We start from the raw sequence: 21,648 nt of genomic DNA, 5'->3' as shown, positions 1-21,648 counted from the left end.
CAAATTGGTGCAGCCACTCTGGAAAACAGTGTGGGGGTTCCTCAAAAATTTAAAAATAGACCTACCCTATGACCCAGCAATAGCACTGCTAGGAATTTACCCAAGGGATACAGGAGTACTGATGCATAGGGGCACTTGTACCCCAATGTTTATAGCAGCACTCTCAACGATAGCCAAATTATGGAAAGAGCCTAAATGTCCATCAACTGATGAACGGATAAAGAAATTGTGGTTTATATACACAATGGAGTACTATGTGGCAATGAGAAAGAATGAAATATGGCCCTTTGTAGCAACGTGGATGGAAGTGGAGAGTGTTATGCTAAGTGAAATAAGCCATACAGAGAAAGACAGATACCATATGTTTTCACTCTTATGTGGATCCTGAGAAACTTAACAGGAACATATGGGGGAGGGGAAGGAAAAAAACAAAAGAGAGAGAGAGGTTAGAGTGGGAGAGAGCCAAAGCATAAGAGACTCTTAAAAAATGAGAACTGAGGGCTGATGGGGGGTGTGAGGGAGAGGAGGGTGGGTGATGGGTATTTAAGAGGGCATTTTTGACAATAAATTTGACAATAATTTGACAATAAATTTGACAATAAATTCCATATGTTAAAAAAAAAAAAGATTAGGGTTGAACAGTCTGTCCCCTGGGGGAAAGAACCTCGCTAGCAGTGGATGGGGTAGAGGCAAAAGTAATTCTAGAGGGACAGGGATAGAAGGGAGCTTATGAATGGCAAGGCAAGATTATCAGGCATTTGAAAGCAGAAAAGATTCAGAAAGACAGGGCCATTCTTCCTGCAGGTCTCAGAGGTGTCAGTGTCCCTCTGGGAAAGGGATGAGGAACCAACTGGTGGATGACAATTAATGAAGGAGATTTGAGAAGTCAAATAAGGCAGCCCAGAGGATCATTGTTTTTGGTGCTTTAGAACAAAGTTGAGGAGGGGCTGCCCTCCAGGCAGGCCAACCACAGCAAGAAAATGCTAGCACAGATGACACTAGAGAGATTTTAAAGTGTCATTTTCCTTGAGAGGACGCTTGGGATGTAACAGCTACTCAGTGAAGGTTTGCTCAATTAAACTGAATCCAAACAAGTAGATTAAGATGAAGCTATGGACCTGCTCACCTTTTTCCTTAACAGTCAAAAAAAAAAAAAAAAAGGCCTTCATTATAGAAGTATGCCACAGGGACATTAGAGCAGGTCACAGGGAGACCTGCTTAACACAGATTGCTGGATCCACCCCCACAGTTTCAGTGTGTCTGGCTAGGGCCACCAAATTTGCATTTCTAAGAAGTTCCCAGTGGTGCTGATGTTGCTGATCCAGGGATCACACTTTGAGAACCATGGGTTGAGGGTTAAAGGGTTAAAGGATGTTGATTATTCTGAGCCTCTTAGGATAAGGCAATTCAGGAAGTACAATGATTTTTCATCTATTCTTCTGTGTCAAGGGCTTAGAGAATCCTCGAGCGAGTATGATTTATAGAGCACTGTACTTTCTTGGGGGACTGGATTTCCATACTTATTCCAATGGCATAGGCCATTAAGGCTCCTAATGGATTGAGGAATTAATGAAGTATCTGGCAATGAAGCTTTGTGTATCATTAGATTCCTTGAGCACAAAGGGCATCAAGAAATGATGAGCTGTGAAGGAGTTGGAAGTTCAAAGCACATCCACTGCCTTTTTTTCCCCTTTTAATATGATTTGTAGTATGATTTTATTGTTGTTTTGCCAATTTAGTGATTGTTTTTCCTTCCTAATATAGGCAGGTAATTCCCAAACAGGCACAAATGCTTTTTAATTAGTGTTTCCCTATCAGACAACTAACAAGCTAATGATAATGATATAGTAGCTAATTCCCTTTTCCTTTTGCTCTCCAAAGATGCTTTTTCCAAGCACTACACAGACTCACACCACTCACACCACGCAGAAATGTCTGACCTCAGCCATCTAAGCATGTTATAAACAGAAGACACTATGAAATGGTACAGTAAAACTCAATTCTGAATACTCATGCATCAGCTCATAAGTCCTCTGTCTCCCCACCCTCCTCACGAAAAGTTATTTCTACACTTCAAGTTCAGAGCATTAAAATATATGGTTCATGATGTCAAGTGTGTTGCATTAAATCTTTATTTATGATATGTATCAGAAGCCATTTATCTCATTGCTTTTTGTTCAGTGAGATTCACCATGCAAAAAAATGAGAAGCTAAGAAAAAGTCAAGAAGCAGGATAAAGAGGAAAGGGCAGAGGAATGAGCTCAGTCAGGCCAAGAGACACAGCTAGAAAAATGGGCAGAGGTGGTAGGGATCAGATCAAAGTCTGCACTTATTCAAAACAAGGCTAGAGAGTCATTGTTGACCCTGAGAAATTTAAAGAAGCACAAAAGAATTCTAGAACTGGAAAGGCCATAGTAGTTCATACATAAACTGACAAATTAACAAATGACTCTTGAAAAGTACTATGTCAACAGCCCAGTCACACTTTTTATTTTAGATCAGAAGATACACCACAGAGAAGCTCATCAAATAGGAATCCGTCTGGAAGCACCTTTTAACCCCAGCACCAGAACACTGACTGCACACAGCAGGTGTATAATACACACTGATTAAATGAATTATTGTTTCCTTATTATAGATCATGTGTTAATCCATTCTTTTGGCCATTTCAATACTTATTAAATATCTTCCATATAAAAGGTACTTTGCTAAATGTGAAAGGAGATATAAAAGTGAAAAAGATATAATCTGTGTATTCAAGGAGCTCAATCTGGCATACAAAAATAGCTGTAACAAAAGCTTTGCAGTGGTCATCACAATAAGCAAGATGAAGTGCTACTGGATTTGGAAGGAGAGAGGGCTGGAGAACCAAGGTGAGGCCAACATGTGGCCTCAGTTGGTCACTTCCCCCACCCCCAGCACTTCCACCATCCTTCTCTCACTGAGGGGAAAGACAGGATGACCTTCATGACAGCCATTTGAGGGACACCATATACAGGACAAGACAGCAGGTATGATTCTGCTTGAATGGCTCAGGTCATGTGGCAGCAGAGCTCAGGCAAGTGACCTGTGCACCTCTCTGAACTGAGGGCACAAGTCACCAAGTCCAGGCACTGTCGGGTCAGTTCCATCAGGCTGGCTCTAGAGAACTTGTAATAAAGTAAAAATAGGATTTCTCCAAAGTCAGAAGTTCCCTATAACTAATTTCTTGGAGTTTAGAGACAACGTGCAGTGCTTTCTTACCAGGTCAGACACTGCCTTGGAGAGTGTTGGGGACGTTCTGTACATCAACCGAGCCTGCAGCAGCAGGGATACAGGGTTTGCCACATGGTTCAGAGAAGCTGCCAGCAGGGTTTTAGAAAACTAGGGAGGCTAGCAAAAGCAGGTGGTGCTCGCCTTGGAAGGACCAGCAGGTGTTAGCCAGTGCATGTGCAGTAGCATGGGAAAGAGGAAGGACATTCTAGATAGATGTAACAAAGCTCAGAGATGGAAAAACAGGCACAACTAACTGAAGTGTGAGCAAAGTTAAGGGATGAAAGGCTGGAAAGGCAAGCTCTCAGAAGGTCTTAGACGGTACCTGACACAAACCTCACCTTCTCTTGCCAAGATGAGAGACTGAGGAAGGTTTAGTAGTGTTGGTTTATTTTAGATGGAAAACAGAACTGCTATTTTATTAGTTTTCTGAGTGACTTAGGTTAAAGCCAGGCAACCAAGCAATTCCCAAACCAGCCCATCCAGAAAATCAGAACAACCTTTGGCTAAGAATGCTTGTTGGTCAGGTATGTCTCTTTGCTTGTCCATCTTTTGCTTCTCAGGGGTTGGACAAATTCTACTCATCTTCTTACCAAAGGCACCTGGCACAGTTTACAAAGTATCTGGGAAGTATGCTGACCAAAGACCACACTTCTGCCTTCCCTACACAGACAGGATTTCATAGTATTTGGAAGCCCGGACTGGGAAGTCAGAGAGATGTGGTTTTGACTCTAGTTCTGCACAGGTACAACACAAGGGCAAGTCACAGGAGGCGTGGGGGAAAGGGGCCTGAACACACATAAGTGAAGAGAAGGTCCTGGGGGAAACAGGCTAGCCTCTGAATGCTTCCTGCCCTTCTTTCCTATCCTCTCTAAACATAAAACAGCTTCCCCTCTGCACTTACTACCTGGGCTGCACAGAAAAACCCAGACATAAAAGCAGCATTTGCAAATAAATTAAAGGCAACATCACAATCTCTTGTTGAAATAGGCACTTCACTGATAGTATATAGCAGCATTTGCTGAATCACAAAATAGGCAATGTTATCTATGTTGGGAAAAATCAATCACTTATCATTTCTACTTCTCTAACAGCCTGTTTGGATTCCACCCTTCATTTCAAGTTTATTTCAAATTTAAAGGGCAAAGGGGGCATACAATTACAGCATACAGAGAGCTTTAGAACAAATCTTATTCCGAGTACTTATTAAGTGTCACTAAACATCTTTCAGCCGATGGGAGGGAAAAGCAAGCCTCCTAAATCACAAAATAAACATTCTCTAAGTACTTTTGTATTTGCATTTTTATTTCTTTTTATGTTAATATTAAAGAGCACCTGTTTCCTAGAGGAAATTTCATTATTTGAAATTATTGTTTACAAGATATCAAACAGGAATTCTTACTCCCCTTGAATAAAGCATTTAATTGAACTCAAAATTACTGAATTATTTACTTAATTTTTTTTAAAACCCTCTGTTCTTTTTGGTACAAGTAAGCCCTGCTAAAGTTACTGAGGGTGCTCTCCACCCAATTAATAAAAAACAACCCAGATTTGTAAATTACTTGTAACTTAGGATTTCTAAACTCATTTTCTTTAGATCTCTCTGAATTAAGGTTGGAAATGATAATATTTTAATCATTTAATTCTCAGTGTTAAATTGAAAAAGAAACAATTTTCCTGTTTCACACAACTTTGGAAGGCTGGCTTACAAAGCTTCCCACTGCTCCAAGGGCAGCCCCCACCCTCTGCCCCTGGCCAAAGAAACTTTATTTATTATGAATATCAGGTATGATTTGCTACTGGCATTATCAAATCAAGGACTATAAAACATTTTCTATTTATTTCTGGCCTTGAGCCTGACGTTCTAAAGATATTTGACCAAAAAATAAATAAATCAAAGACAGAGACCGTAGCAGTATTTGTTTTGAGACAGTGCAAACATCCAATCTCATGAAAGACTGCAGTATTGTTTTGTTCAATGTTTTTTTTTTTTTTAGAGAGGTGCGTATAGTTTCTTAAATCTCTGTTTTCTGTAAATTTATTGCATTCATTGGTGAAATCTGGGTCGGAAGAGTAAAAACATTTCCCATTCGTCAGTCTGCAATGAGGGAACTAGGTTGTGTGAGTCAGGTTCTAAGCACCTTTCTCATATCCAACTTCCCACACGCGTTTTTTAGCAGTTTAAATAAACAATTATATGCACTCCTACTGCATATGTTTATCTCAGTGAATGGTACTTATTCAGGTGGTTGGGAAAAGGAAACATCCAGAAGCCTCATCAGTTTTTGCTGAAGGCTCTACAAGCTGCTGTCCTGGGACATGCCTCCTGCTTTGAGCACCAGAGCTGTCCCAAGACTCCTGCATACATCTGACCCTTATTAGAGACTGTCACTTATGAAGTACTTGGTCTGTGGCCTGCCCCAAACCCTTTGCCTCTTGTCCTTCGATTATGCCAGCCTTAGACCACATCGAGAAAATTTACGCTTACATTATAATGCCCTGGCAACGTATGCCCAAACAACCCTGAGGAAGCAGCGATGAAAAGCTGTAAAGTTAATGCGGTGCAGATATGTCCCATGTGACTTTTCAGAGGAAGAACCTCTCCAGTAGAGATGACTGTGGTCCTGCAAAGAGCTGACTGAAGGTGTGAACAATCCAGAGCCTATCCTATCTTCTGCGGCCTCCATCCTACTGCCTTTCCTGTTCAGGTTTCTACAACAGTAGCTTCAGGAGAAAAATCACCCAACAGTGAGCTTGAGGATTTATCTTCTAGATAAGACAAATTATCTTTCTCAGTTTCAGAAGTGGACAAAAGGCAGTAAAACAGGCTCTCGTCAAAGGTTTAGGACTGAATCCTAATGCTGTCCCCAATGAGGCCCTGAATTTGCATTACCAATCAGGGATATTACTTCTGGATTATTTAGGTAGACTTCCTTTGAAGAACAGTGAATGATCTATTCGTGGGTAATTTCTCCAAGCTTAGTTACCACATCGGTCAAGTAAAGATGACAGTAGCAACTATCCCTCATGAGAGTGTTCTCAGTGTTAAAAGAAATAACATACATAAAAAGTTTTGTACAGTACCTAAGACACAATAAGAACTAAGCAATGCTGCCCCATCTGTTCCAAAACTTTAACACTCTTCAACACTAGCCCAACTCCTCACGTTCTAGAAATGCTGAGCCTCTTCCTTCACCCAGGTAATAGAGATCACCAGGCATGAAATTCCCCACCTGTCCTGCCCTCCCCTCCACCTTCAGATCCACAATTTCAAAATATTTATGCTCACAATTACTCAGAAATTAGGTGACAATGGCTTTGTCACATCTTGTTATTTAATGCTTTGGTAGTAAAGCATGTGTTACCATATCACAAGCTAATTTTAAAACTATTTTAATAAGTGCATTTAAATATAATTGTCTCCTATGTAATCCTGTATATTTTATTTTAAAAACTTAAAAACATTTTTCTGAAAAGAGATCCATAGGCTTTACTAAAAATACTGCCAAAGGAGTCCATGGAACAGAAGAGTTAAGAACTCCTGACACAGAACTATTAAAAATGTCCACAGTCACTATGGACACCGTGATTACAACCATGCACACAAATGAAGAGAGATTTCAATGAAGAACATCATGTTTAGGTCAGTGGAATTCTGGGTTTTCTTTTTCTCCTCTAAGGTTGTTGCTTTATTGTTTTTACAATAATATAAAAAAAAAGGATAGGGCATAAACCATGATATCTTTAGACCTATTTTTTCCTCTCCTATCATTTCAGGATCAGAAGTAGCCAACTTACTCCCACAGTGAACCAAAAGCACCATGTACTACCCTCTGTTTCCCTGTCTTTGCAACTAGCCATGAACAGGTCACAAAAAGGTGTACAGCTGCAACAGAGGAGTAAGTCAATTCCAAAATTGCAGATTTTCTTCATGAAAATGATAATGCCTTATCTACATTGTATACAACATTTTTCTTTCGTGAAAAATTGGCTGATCAACTTCAAACTGATGTTAGACCAACTGAGCAACGAACTCTTCAGCCAAAGGGTGGGAACATTAACTTCTTTTAAAAGTTCATTTCAATTAAAAGTAAATATTTTTTGGATGCTAGCCACATCTTAATTATCCTTGGCATGGCTCTTATAATGAGCTTTTCATTCTCCCTCTATTTCTTAATGGATTTCTCAATATTTAAAAATTCCATTTCTGTGAGATCCTTCCAAACAGAACAGTGAATTACCCAAGCAGATGTGTGAAAGAACGTGTTCATACTTTAAGAGACATTTACTGCTTATACTATGGCTCGTTGGCAATCATAAAACTGAAGTGTGGTCTTCTATCATTCACATTACTTTTTTAAAAGATGAAGACAATCCAGTTTATCCTGGAATGCACACACTTCTATTTCTGTCATGTGTGTGCTTGTGTTGAAAGAGAGTCCCTTTGCTCTCTCCATTCCACAAGAGTCCATCAAGCTTCAAGGTAGTAAAATATAAACGGCTTTGGTCTAAGTGTATGTACACATATGTTTTAGTCCTACAACTTCAAGGCCAAAGTAGTACTTTTAAATGGTAAATTAAAAAGAAAAAACCTTTTTCTTTGGAATCCTCTTCACTGGCCCTGGTAAGATTAATGCAACTGAGGGAATAGAAGAGATCAAGGTCTCGAGATTTTTTTTGTAATAAAGTAAGGGTTGGGGCTCATAATGCTTACTGGTATTTCAGCAATTTTCAGACTAATTCACACCACTTACCTCTACCTGCCAGACTAGAGGCACTGGTAGAGCCTAGAGTATGAGTTCCAGCTTTTCCACTAAGGAGGAGCACTCCTGGGCAAGCACCCCTGTGCCTGCGCCTCAGTTTCTCCAGCTATACTTGGCAGAATCACTGTAGGAATTAATGGGATAAGGGGTACAGAAGTGCCCTCTAAACATAAAAGGTTACAAACACGGCCATTGTTACTATTTTCTTTAAAAGATGAGGGGGGAAAAAGAAATAGAATGTGATAATACGTCAGTTCTCTTCAGGGTGCCAAAGCAAAAGGCACCAGTGCTTGGGTATACAACACAAATGGGGCAGAAAATCAAGTTCCACTGTTTATCAGGGGAGTGTACCACCGAGGGACAAAAATGTGTGATTTTTAAACAAATCTTCACAAAGAGTGTAGCAGCATTTGCTGAACCTGTGCAGAGCCCAATGGTAAGACAAGCATCAACAACTCTTCTCAAACTAATCTGTAGCAAGTCTCCTTGATGGACCTGGCCTCACTCAGTGTCACGTGACTTTTTCCTGCCAAAATCTTCCCAGCTGTGAGCCAGTATGTTCATTCTTCAATCCTGTCTTCCCATTTTGATGGCAAGTGTGATGACTACAGTTTAACTCTTTATCACCAGTGTACGTTTTTCAGATTTATTTTTATGAACCAGGAGGAGTGGGGAGAAATCTCCTTACCAGATTCAGGGTCTGCATCCAGAACACTGAAGTATTTACATTTTTTTCTGCTATAGCCACATTTAGTAAACTAATTTTTAAAGCAGGGTCACTAAAAGCATGTATCTACCTACTTGCATCTATCACTCATCAAAATATAAGAAGCTAGATATTTGGGCTCACAGACTTGTGTTACAGTACAGACAGCATCTATTTCTACTTCCTTCTAGAAGGGAAAAACTCTATCAACAAACAAAACAAAACAACATCTACATTATTAGGGTGGAAAAAATATTCTATTCTACTACTAGACTTGTGTAAAGTTTGGTAAAATGTCACACAGTATTTTCCTATTTCTCTCAGGTGGATTCAGACCTCCACTCTGTATTAGGTTAAAGCCATTCCCATGAAAATGACAGACTGTAAGTTTCCACTGAAAACCATCTTCTTCCCAGGGAACAAAGAGTCACCTGTTCAGGTCCACTTGAAATATTCATGAACTCAGCAGAGAATCAGATTAAAAACAGAGCCCCCAAGCAGTGGAGGCTTTTGGTTTTTCCACCAAGTTTTAGGTTTTTCGATGGTCTTTTCACAACTTGGCTCACCTGTTCATAAAATGGTTCTGTGCCCTACCAGGATTATATATTATCTTGCGAATTTTTACCTAATGAAGAAGAACAGGATATACAATTAATTCTTCCCCTTGCAGGTAAAGTTTAGCTATCAGTAGCCATACATGAGGAATCATGTCAGTGGGTTGCTATGCCTACTACCTCTAAATGACATTGGAGTTACATTAGATATATATCACAGGAAACAAATTCTTACGAGTCAAATCTATCGGTGGAAAGGGGATACACCACACACCCCAAAGTCATGTAAAAATGGTGCTGTTGTTTTGAATGGTCCACTATACTGCACCTTCTGTATAAACATTAAACAGCATCATAAAAAAAATCTAGTCCATTCCAAAGCCATCCCTTTATTTGATCACACCAGACACTAATGCAAAGGAAGCTTAACCCTTCTGAAAACATTTTAAGCCTGATCAAATTAAAAGCAGCACCAGAGGGATTATTATTTATTTTTTTTTTAGCAAGAACCCACAAGCAATTTACTTGACTACAGGAAAAAATGCAAAGAAATCCTTTATCACAAAATAGCTTCTTAACTCTTTCCACCAATAAACCTTCCATCCATCCAAGAATGCCTATCCTCCCTGCTGATAACAAGCTGTGGAGATAAATATTTTATTCTTTTTCTATAAAACCCCAAATGATGTTTTCAAATAAAATAAAAATAAAACTACCACATGCCACTGTCAGAAATGGTCCTAGAAGAGGTAAATGTCATTTTAAAGGCTGTGTGTTAAAATATTTAGGAGAAAGAATGTACTTGTCAAAGTTCCCACAGAAAGCTCCAAAGAGGTTATAAGTGCATTTATCAAATTTTCATCTACCTTAAAGCTGACCTACTGGGGAAACCACAGAAAGCCTGGCCTTCTGTTACGAGGGAGCTGGAGGTTTAGAGCTCTGGGCAGTAACAGGGTCACAGTCAAGTACAAGATGAGGCTTGAGACAGATTCTGCAACGACTCCCAGGGAAGGCACCATCACTCGGTGGCAGACTTCAGCATCCTGCTTTAAGCCACGGTTCAAACTAAAGAAGTGAACCCATCTGATGGACCATCAACCTTCCTGGGGAGAATTCTGACCTCTCACATCAAACCTAGCAAAGAAGTACCAACCAAATATTAGCAAAAGAAAGGCCAAGCCAGCAAAATACAGGAAGGATTTTTTTAAGTCTAATTTAAATAGCTTCCATACCCTACCCTTTGGGAATTATATTCAGTAACTTTTTTTTTAACAAGGAAAATTTGGTTTTAAGGAGCTTATGGGAACATTTAACTTAGACTGGAAAGCTTATTTGCTCAGTGTTAGGCTAAAAGCCAAAATCCACTTTTAGCCAGAGATGATTTTAATATTATACCTCACAAGAGTATTGTCATGTGAGCAGCCGGTGTGATAAGCAGTGTAGTAAAGTTATGACTTCCCCCAAAGACCCATTAAAATGTATTATTAAGTAGAAAAAAAGTTCAGAAAATCCAAAAGGAATCCGTCTGTACTATCTCAGAAACAGTAAAAATGGTCTCCAACTTATCACTTCTTTTTGCTCTGCCTCCTCTACAAATACAAGTAAATACAGTGAAGAACTCAATGCTGATGCAAAAGAGGATGAGAATGCCTGACAGCTGTGTGCCACTGCAATGTTCTGAACATAATCTTTCCTTGAAATGTGCAATGAAGGAATCTATAGTGAATTCGAGTGACTGTAAAAAATAATATACATGTGGAAATTCCATGATATTTTTTAAATTACCCAACCCGTAATATATGTAAAATTAGAAACGTTATTTTGAAGACAAATAGTAACTTTTTCCAATTGTAATTTTTATAATTCTAGATTTTAATAACTCCAATATTTTTCTTCTTCCTTTCTGTTTTGGTTTTTAACTCATTCAACTTTTCCCCTTCATTGGTTCTTGAAAATTTTCTCCCACCTCTTCAATTAAAAAAAAAAAAAAAAGAAATGTAGTAACTTCATTTAAGTCAAGCAAATGTGCTTTAGAAAGCTCGACCAAATATCGACTTTCTCACCCAATCCTGCAAGAATGTGAAAGCACACTTGCAAAGGAGGTCCAAGCTGCTATGGAAACGACATTCTTTCTTCATAGTAACAATACTCCCGGCTGAGGGCGGCTGGCATGCAGGCACCCAATCCGAGCCCATCGACAGCTTGTAGAGTGGACAGATGAGGCGTGGAAAATATTTTAAATTAGTTCATTTATCTTGTCGAGACACAGGAAACGGCAACAAATTTCTCACATAAAAGAAAAAATAGAGAAAGACAATGCACCCATGGCAATGTGTAGCAAATTTAGTCCATTAAGTCAAACCCTTCAGACTATTTCATACTGCCTAATAATAGCCACATTTCATATCTTGAGGGAATTTTTTATGATCAAAAGATCTAGGAGGATGGCTAGGAATCACTGACTACTTTTCATTATTCGATGGACTCAGATTTTGAAACTCAAATAGTTTCTAAATCAATGGTTTTTGACTGATCCTGGGTAGATCTTGGGTCAATATTAATCCTAATAAGGCTAAGACATTGCAATAAGGAACTGAAAGTTCTCAAAGGGGAGCTCAAAAATGCCACTTAGGATGAGCTATGCAGCGATCATTTATGGATAGTGAACCTCCCCTAAAGTGAATGGACAAAATGGCCTTTGTTCCAGCTCCCCATTCCATGGTGGACACCCCAGGAACTTCTGGCTTCTTGGTTTCTTCCCACCTGAGTGTCTGGCACCGCACCACCTGTGCAGTGGTCTGTCACCTCCTGCTTCAGGAGTCCCTCCCAGGAGGAAAGCAAGCAAGTGTACACGAGGGAGCCAAACACTAGTACTGAGATCCACTGAGAATCAGGGACTTGTGTGAAACATAAGGTCCCACCCCAGCCCCCAATTAGAATTTCTGATTCATAGTCTGAACAGGGGCTCAGATATCTGCATTGTTCATACACTCCCAAGCCAGAGCTGGAAACCACCGTAGCATCCCAAACCAGCCTCCTTCACAAACCAAAAACAGATAGAATTTTGAAAATCTATATGCTCCTTTGTACAGTTTTAAGTAGACATATAAAATTTCTCATAACTTTAAGTAATTATAAAAGTTATAATTCTTCTGGGGCACCTGGGTGGCTCAGTCGGTTAAGCATCTGACTCTGGCTCAGGTAATGATCTCTCAGTTTGTGAGTTCAAGCCCCACGTCAGGCTCTGTGCTGGCATCTCAGAGCCTGGAGCCTGCTTCGGATTCTGTCTCCCTCTCTCTCTGCCCCTAACCCACTTGCACTCTGTCTCTGTCTCTCTCAAAAATAAATAAGCAGTGTGGGCACTTGGGTGGCTCAGTCAGTTAAGGGTCTGACTTCATCTCAGGTCATGATCTCATGTTTCGTGAGTTTGAGCCCCATGTCAGGCTCTGTGCTGACAGCTCAGAGCCTGGAGCCTGCTTCAGATTCTGTGTCTCCCACTCTCTCTACCCCTCCCCCATTCATGCTCTATCTCTCTCTGCCTCTCAAAAATAAATAAAAGATTTAAAAAAAAATTTTAATAAATAAACATTAAATTTTTTAAAGTTATAATTCTTCTGTATTAAATAGTGATGTTTAGAAAAAAAAAACACATCTCTACCCCTCCCATCCATTTAAAAATCATGAAAGAACAGGCGCTTCTTTCACAGATGTTATAGCATTCCTTCTTCTCTTTAAACTTATATTATCTATATTCTACTTCCTCCACAGAATTTTATCTGAAGATACTTTTATGCTCAAAGCCCTTTTATTGACCACTATCATAATCCTCTGCATAACAAAAACATGCATATTAATTGAAGTTTCAGTTTTTAATTTTCCTGACAAGGCTCTAAATTTTTTTTTAAATTTTTTTTAAACATTTACTTATTTTTGAGACAGAGAGAGACAGAGCATGAACAGTAGAGGGGCAGAGAGGCAGGGAGACACAGAACTGGAAGCAGGCTGTCAGCACAGAGCCCGACGCAGGGCTTGAACTCACAAACTGTGAGATCACGACCTGAGCTAAAGTAGGATGCTTAAATGACTGAGTCACCCAGGAGCCCCGGGAGAAATGTATCTATTAACCAGATAAACAAATGAAGATTCTTTAAATTAGTTTATATAAATATGGGTTTATTTTGCACACTGATGGAGTGAGACAAGTTTCAAGTGTCACTTAAATTGTATTTTTCTTTTTTAAAAAAAAGCACTCACATCAGTAAGTGGGTAGAAATATAAGAGTTCTGTTGCAGCAATATCTCCAATTCTTTTGAACTCCTTCCAAGTCAGATGCCCAAATGCATACCAGCCCCCATCCAGCACTATCTAGTAGCTGATATCCTTTGGGAGCTCCTTCAGTTTTGTCAAAAGTAAAGGAGCCATGTGAGTGGCAAATAAATACATGTTACCCTGTCATTACTTTCAGTTTGCAACTTTATTAAGACCAGTATTTTGCACCCTACCTCTGTTTAGCATGCCAGAGGTCTTTCAACTTGGGTCAGGAGCCGTGTCCCACCATAAGATTAGAAATGAGGGAGAGTCAAGTCGGAGACTGACTGAAGGGCAGGAGGCCAGAAGACCCTATAGACTTCAGGCCTGCTCTCAGGCAGACAAACTTTAGGGAAAAGTATGAATTACCCATGGGCCTGTCCTTATGAGGGTACTCAGGGGGTGTATACCAGTTTGAAGGTTCTTGCAAGATGATCCTGCAGCCCATGATTGCAGGGGTCTTCTAGTGGCACCTACAGTTACCCAAGGCAGAGAGCACATTGATAGCAGCTCAGACAGAAGAAAGGACTGAACAGGGTGGTGTCCAGTACAGTGCTTACTTCCCAAGGACAGTGTGGCAGATGGGATGGGGGCACTAGAACTGAAGGAAGGGTGAGAGTATCCCTCTTAGAGCAGCCTATCCCAAAGTGGACTCTCCTGGTTCCACGATCTCCCCCAGCCTCACTCTTCTATAAAGAATCCATTGGGAAACACAGCACAAAATGTGGATAATTATTTCCCTCTGTGGCAGAAGGCATATTTACTCAGCAGAGTAATTCTGTTCTGATACTGCTGTTGCATGAATCACTGTACATAAGAGGACCCAAGACCAAAATCCTGTGTGGCCTAACTCTGAAATCCACAATTAGGGCTGGTGGAGTTTCAAAACATAGAAATATCTACCAATTTTTAAAACTTTCCTGCTTGATATAGTATTCAAATATACTAGAGATGAATATTTTTTAATGAAAAATAATAAAAGAAAGAAAAAGGAAAATACGAAGTTCTTCCGCTGCACGTTCCATTCACCTCAGGAGGGGTTAACGTAGGAACTCAGTGGGGAGCAACGTTTTCTATAAATGCTAAAATTATCTCACCATATAGTCTGAGAAGAAAAACACAACAACAGGAAAAAAGTTTTTAAAAGTCCACACTCCTGTGAGCAGAGGAGGGGCGTGGGACCATCACCCTGACGCCTGCCTTTCTGCATCTAGCAGGAGCTTTCAACATGATGCCATCCTCAAGCAAGATTAAATGTCATCCAAGGACCCAGAGCTGCCCAAGGGTCAGCCACCATGACTCCATATCTTACAGCATAAAAGTCAGGTTAAGCATCAGACTAGAAAGAATCTATTTCTCCCTTCCTTTCATTTGTTCCTTAGTTCTCTCTAAACAATTAGAGTTTGTTAGAAACAACTCATTGGCTCTTTGAAACTAGGAAAGGAAAAGGGAAGACAGATCCTAGAATATTAATTTTGGAACTGAAAGGATAATTTACCTTAGAAATGAAGAAACTAAGGCCTGAAGAGGATGAGCATTTGCCCGTGGTCACACAACCATGGCCAGGATGCCCGTGTAGGCCATACTGCTCTCCTCTGCCACACTGCTCCAGGGCTCCTGCATCATTCTACTTGGCTCCCATCCCACTGGCTTCTTTCAGTTCCCTGATGTGCCTAGCTGCTACCCTCTTAAGGATCCTTGAATGTACCACTCCCTTTACCTACATAACTCCCTCCCCTCTTCCCCTGCCATCACTACCTTCATCTTGGCTATACCTACCCACCTTTAAGCTCTGAAATGTCATTCCTTCAAGAGCATCCATTCTTCATCCCACAAATTAACTTAGTCTGCCTGATAGACATTCTTGCAGCACCACACCTCTTCATAATCATTTTTTGACATATCTCTCTACTTAGACCTATGAGCTCCAAGAACTCAAGAACATTGGAACTAATATGTCCTTGTTCATGTTTATAAGCCTTTATGTGTAACCCCTTATAAGTAACTTCTCAGGACCTGGAACATATTTACAGACAAATTTAATAAATATTTACTACATGTCAGACATTGCTTTGAGGATGTTATACAAACCATTCACTTAATCCTCTAAACTCCATGAAATAGGTAACACAAATATTTCCACTTTACAGAAGAAGAAACTGAGGCACAGAGCAGTTCAGAAACTTCACCAAGATCACACAGCTTGTAAGTGGAAGAGTTATTTAAAATACATACATTGTGATACTCTACATGGAAAACCCAAAAGACTCTACCAAAAGACTGCTAGAACTGATACATGAATTCAGCAAAGTCACAGGGTACAAAATCAATGCACAGAAATTGGTTGCATTTTTATACACCAATAATGAAGCAACAGAAAGAGATATAAAGAAACTGATCCCATTTACAATTGCACCAAGAAGCATAAAATACCTAGGAATAAACCTAACCAAAGATGTAAAAGATCTATATGCTGAAAACTATAGAAAGTTTATGAAGGAAATTTAAGAAGACACAAATAAACTGGAAGAATAAATATTGTTAAAAGGTCAATATTACCCAAAGCAATCTAAACAGTCAATTCAATCCCAATCAAAATTGCACCAGCATTCTTCCCAAACCTAGAACAAACAATACTAAAATTTATATGGAACCACAAAAGACCCTGAATAGGCAAAGTAATATTGAAGAAGAAAACCAAAGTGGGAGGCATCACAATCCCAGACGTTAGCCTCTACTACAAAGCTGTAATCAGCAAGACAGTATGGTATTGGCACAAAAACAGACACATAGACCAGTGGAATAGAGAACCCAGAATTGGACCCATAAATGTATGGCCAACTAATCTTTGACAAAGGAGGAAAGAGCATCCAATGGAAAAAAGACAAGTCTCTTTAGCAAATGGTGTCCAGGAGAACTGGACAGCAACATGCAGAAGAATGAAACTAGACCATTTTCTTACACCCTACACAAAAATAAACTCAAAATGTATGGAAGACCTGAATGGGAGACAGGAAACCATCAAAACCCTACATGAGAAAGCAGGTAGCAACCTCTTTGACCTCAGCCACAGCAATTTCTTACTCAACACATCTCCAAAGGCAAGGGAATTACAAGGAAAAATGAACTATTGGGACCTCATCAAGATAAAAAAAAAAGCAAACAAAAAACTTCTGCACTGCAAAGGAAACAATCAACAAAACTAAAAGGCAACCAACGGAATGGGAAAAGATATTTGCAAATGACATATCGGATAAAGGGCTAGTATCCAAAATCTATAAAGAACTCCAAACCTGAACACACCTCCACCTCCAAACTCCACACCTGAAAAACAAATAATCCAGTAAAGAAATGGGCGGAAGACACAAATGGACACTTTTCCAAAGAAGACATCCAGATGGCCAACAGACACATGAAACGACGCTCAATGTCACTGATCATCTGGGAAATACAAATCAAGGCCACACTGAGATACCACCTCATGTCAGTCAGAGTGGCTAAAATGAACAAATTAGGAGACTATAGATGCTGGTGAGGATGTGGAGAAACGGGAACCCTCTTGCACTGTTGGTGGGAATGCAAACTGGTGCGGCCACTTTGGAAAACAGTGTGGTGTGAATGTTCCTCAAAAAATTAAAAATAGAACTACCCTATGACCCAGCAATAGTACTACTAGGAATTTATCCAAAGGATACAGGAATGCTCATGCAAAACGGCATGTGTACCCCAATGTTTATAGCAGCACTTTCTACAATAGCCAAATTATGGAGAGAGCCTAAATGTCCATCAACTGATGAGTGGATAAAGAAGATGTGGTTTATATATACAATGGAATACTACTTAGCAATGAGAAAGAATGAAATCATGCCATTTGCAGCAACATGGATGGAACTATAAGGTATTATGCTGAGTGAAATAAGTCAGAGAAGGACAGATTATCATATGTTTTCACTGATATGTGGATCTTGAGAAACTTAACAGAATGCCATGAAGGAAAGGAATGGGGAAAAAAAATAGTTACAGAGAGGGAGGGGGGCAAACCACAAGAGACTCTTAAATACAGAGAACAAACTGAGGGTGGATGGCAGGGTGGGGGAGAGGGGGAAATGGGTGATGGGCATTAAGGAGGGCACTTGTTGGGATGAGCACTGGTTGTGGTATGTAAGCCAATTTGACAATAAATTATATTCATAAAAAAGAATAATTAGTTTGCAAAATAAACCTAGTCTTATATATATAAATAAATAAATAAATAAATAAATAAATAAATAAATAAATAAAACATGCAATATGCACTGGGTCTCGTTTATGGTAGCAGCTTTATGAATGATCAAAGAGACCTGCATTAGGACATAATCAATGCTTGGAACAATTATTATCATTATTTAAGTTTATTTATTTATTTTGAAAGAGACAGAGACAGCACAAGTTGGGGAAAGGCAAAGAGAGAGGGAGACAGAAATCCCAAGCAGGCTCCATATGGCCAGCACAGAGCCTGATGTGGGGCTCGAACTCACAAACCATGAGATCATGACCTGAGTTGAAACCAAGAGTCAGACGCTTAACCTACTGAGGCAACCAGGAGCCCCCAACACTTAGAACAATTACTATAGGACAAGCCCACTGGGCACTATGGCAGCATTTTCCAAAAGCATATGATTGAACAGACTTTATATTATCTTTCATGCTCTAGTAGAAACAATCTCTAAAACCTCAGTGGCTAACAACACAAAATGTTTATTTCTTGTTCATGTCAAATGCTGGCTATGACTCTGTTCTGGGCCTTCTTTAATCTGGGATCAAGGCTGAGAGCACATCCCCCATCAGAACCAAGTCATTCTCACAGATGGTGGCACCATGCAGGGGCACCTAAAGCTTCAGTTTAGTAGCACTCAGTTCATTACCACGGACATTAAATTAAGAGCTCCCATGCTCATTATTTTCTTTCCTTAAGTTCCTCAGTGCATTAGAAGCAACCAACTAACTCCATTAAGATTATTTTCACTAAAATGCTCATGGTTACTTAGCGCCTGTCTTCTCTAGGCACTTGATTACAAGGACCTAAAGGCGATGATCTGAGTAACTCTTTGCCACAGCTATACCACAGACTACCAGTTGAATCCTTTCTATAAATCTCTAAGGCTTTTTAGTCCTGTCTCTACATAGTGCTTTTACTCATTCAACCTTATCCCAACCGAAAAACCCCTTAATGACCTGGACCAAAATTCTCATAGAGGTACAGTGGAGAGACCTCGCCTATCTTTCCTTTGAGAGAAGGGATGATAAAGAAGGAATATAATCTAACAATTTTACTGTTTAAATGATACCACTTTGTCTCATATGGAACTTAACTTCTATTTGCCCGGGGCTCTTTACACGTGATAATTCATGATTCGTTATGTCTTTGGATGTTAGATATGATTATCTCATTTTACAGGTAGCAAATAATATTAGATGCCTAGTGATTAAGTTCCTTGCATTAAGATTCATAGCCAGCAGCAGAACCAGGACAAGAAGACCCCTCCTGGTGTTCTACCCCTTGCACAGAAATGTTAACCTATAATTTCTAGTGACTTCGAGCTAAAGTTAAGACATAGCTGGAGTAAACATCACCAATTCCTTTCCCCTGACATACACAAAGGCATCTATTCACACATACTAAATATATATATTTTTATATGCATGTGTGTGCTTTATATATATACACACATATGAACATATGCACAAAACACTGACTCAGAATGGCGGGGGGGAGGGGGTAATGTTCTTGAACTGTTGAGTACTTGCACACTGGGGAATGGACAGAACTCTACTTATTTGATAAATAATTAAATACTGTGCTCACTTCTTCATGAAAATAGACAATAGGGAACTGCAGGTCTCATTTCTGCTTGAGACTGAACCCTAACAATGGCAAGGAACATAAATATTAAATAAGGAAAATGCCTGTATATTTTATCGCTTCTCCTAAATCTGACAATTTCCTTTTATTGCATACAACTTGATCATTCATTCTGTTGAACAACAGACATAAGCCCCTATTGTCAGGTCTCTGTTTTGCTACTGCAAATGCTTGACAAAATTGCCCGTTTCATTTTTTATTCTCTATAGATCGTTCTGCCCTCAAGGAAGTGGCTCTGAAGCAGTGTGAGATCTGGAGTGGAGCATGACAACCCAGCAGTCTCAAGATGAAGTGTCAAGTCAGCAGACAAAGCTGGCTGCAAAAGCAAAGCAGACTCTCACAGGAAAAGGACTGCCTGCAGCCCTCTGGCAGCATGCTGGGACTCACAGGCAGGACACAATCAAAGCTCTGCTTCTGCAAATGGTTACATGCGAAGGACTATCCCTTTCACCATCAACCTCAGAGAAGACCCAAACTACAAGGCTCTGGAAGATCCAATGAACGTTTGTGGAGTCACTCTAAATGGGATGCCTTTGTCCCTCGTGTCTTACCTTGATCACAATATAAGTGACAATGCCTGACTGGGTCTCCTAACTCCTCCTAAATCTCACCTGCTAGGAATCCTGATATGAAACATAGGTGGGCACACACTATTCCTAATGGAGTATTGGTTTGAGTCCCTCTGTGCCATTCTAGCAGCCAAGGTTGGAGGGAAATCTTGTAACTTGTCCACTCATTCATCATTTATTTTTTATTTATTTATTTATTTTATTTTTGAGAAAGAGAGAGAGACAGAGACAGAGACAGACTATCCGAAGCAGGCTCCAAGTTGTCAGCACAGAGCCCGACACAGGGCTCAAACCCATGAACTGTGAGATCATGACCTGAGCTGAAGATTGACACTTAACCAACTGAGCCACCCAGGCACCCCCACTCATTCATCATTTAAGCCTTTTCTGGGTATGGGCTCAGGCTCCACCTGCAGCTCTAGTGATGCAAAGGCGAATGGATTACAGTCTCTGTCCTGCAGGAAGAACAGAATCCCCAGAGAAAGAAGTTTCTGGAATATTTCTTTGATGATTTCATTCTCAGAGCCACCATGATGCCATTCACAGGAAGACAGGCCAAGCCAAGAGAATGGCACTTCATGTCTAAATGTAATCTACCCAAATACCTTCCTAAAAAGTCCTTTGGCCAGTAATTAGCTCTTTAGTTCCTGCACCATCCAATCTCTAAAGGAGTGCAAGAAATTTAGAATATTCATCCTGTCCCTTGAGTTTGTGAAGTAACACGTGTCATTGCTTATGAGCCCCTTGGTCTACCTTCTACTGACTGCCCCTCTGAACTCATCTCCAGAGCTTTAGACACTTATTTTTCAGACACCAGAAACCCAAAGGATTTCTTCCATCAACATGAAGAGGTCTGTCTTCATATTTCCTTATGCAAAGCAGCTATTCTACTTCCCAGATTTCCCCATTACTCCTCCAGGCTTTGGGCCCATGGGTGTGTTCAATGTTTTTCAACAGAAATGTCAGGTGTGATTCTGGCATTTATGGTTGCCAACATCTTCGAAGTGGATGAATGCCAGGGTTGTACTCCTGGAGGCACTGTCAGTTGCTGGGTTAGTAACACCTATGAAAGCGGATGATCTCCTCTGATCTTTTACGTATCTGCATGCAGGACACATGCTCAGGTTTCCCTCTGTTGTTCCTTGCTTGCAGTGAATTTGGCGTATTGTGTGGGGCATGGGTAGGAATGTTTCCCTTCAGTTATTTAAAACCCTACGGGCGTCAGGCTTGCCAAACCATAAATTTAGGAAATTGCATTCTGTTAGACTAAGTCCTTCCCTTAGCACTTTAGTCACTGAGTTATTCTTCAATTTCTTCCCTACAAACATTTGGCCCAGATCCTGAGGTCCATCCCGTATCAATGTGTCTCTTCGGCACATAAAAGAGATTCAGGAAAGGAGAAGAACAATAAAAATTCAGGTTTACTGGCAGCACTAAGTGAAGTAATCCCACTACGCATACACTTTTCTTACAGGAAGAAGTAAGAAGGTTCTTACTCAACCTTTTCATTCACCTGCCTGATGAGATCTACAAATATTTTAAGAGGGTAATTTGGAAGACTTACAACAGCAGAAGTTGTTCAAGCTGTAGCATT

At 40.0% G+C, this 21,648-nt stretch overlaps 1 protein-coding gene and 1 long non-coding RNA gene across 22 annotated transcripts in view; one reads left to right on the top strand and one right to left on the bottom strand.

Moving 5' to 3' along the window:
* Nucleotides 1-21,648, bottom strand: part of KDM4C (lysine demethylase 4C) — a 430,991-nt gene that overhangs the window by 73,287 nt on the left and 336,056 nt on the right. The gene's annotated exons all lie outside the window — the stretch shown is intronic.
* Nucleotides 545-20,066, top strand: LOC111557461. Its single transcript, XR_006588692.1, has 4 exons — nt 545-2,591; nt 6,730-6,895; nt 7,030-7,151; nt 19,695-20,066. It is a non-coding gene; the product is annotated as an uncharacterized LOC111557461 (long non-coding RNA).

This window comes from Felis catus, chromosome D4, assembly GCF_018350175.1.
Source record: "Felis catus isolate Fca126 chromosome D4, F.catus_Fca126_mat1.0, whole genome shotgun sequence".
Taxonomy (NCBI): Eukaryota; Metazoa; Chordata; class Mammalia; order Carnivora; family Felidae; genus Felis; species Felis catus.
Note: the sequence above shows the minus strand (reverse complement) of the source record. Positions and strands in the feature narration are given on the sequence as shown.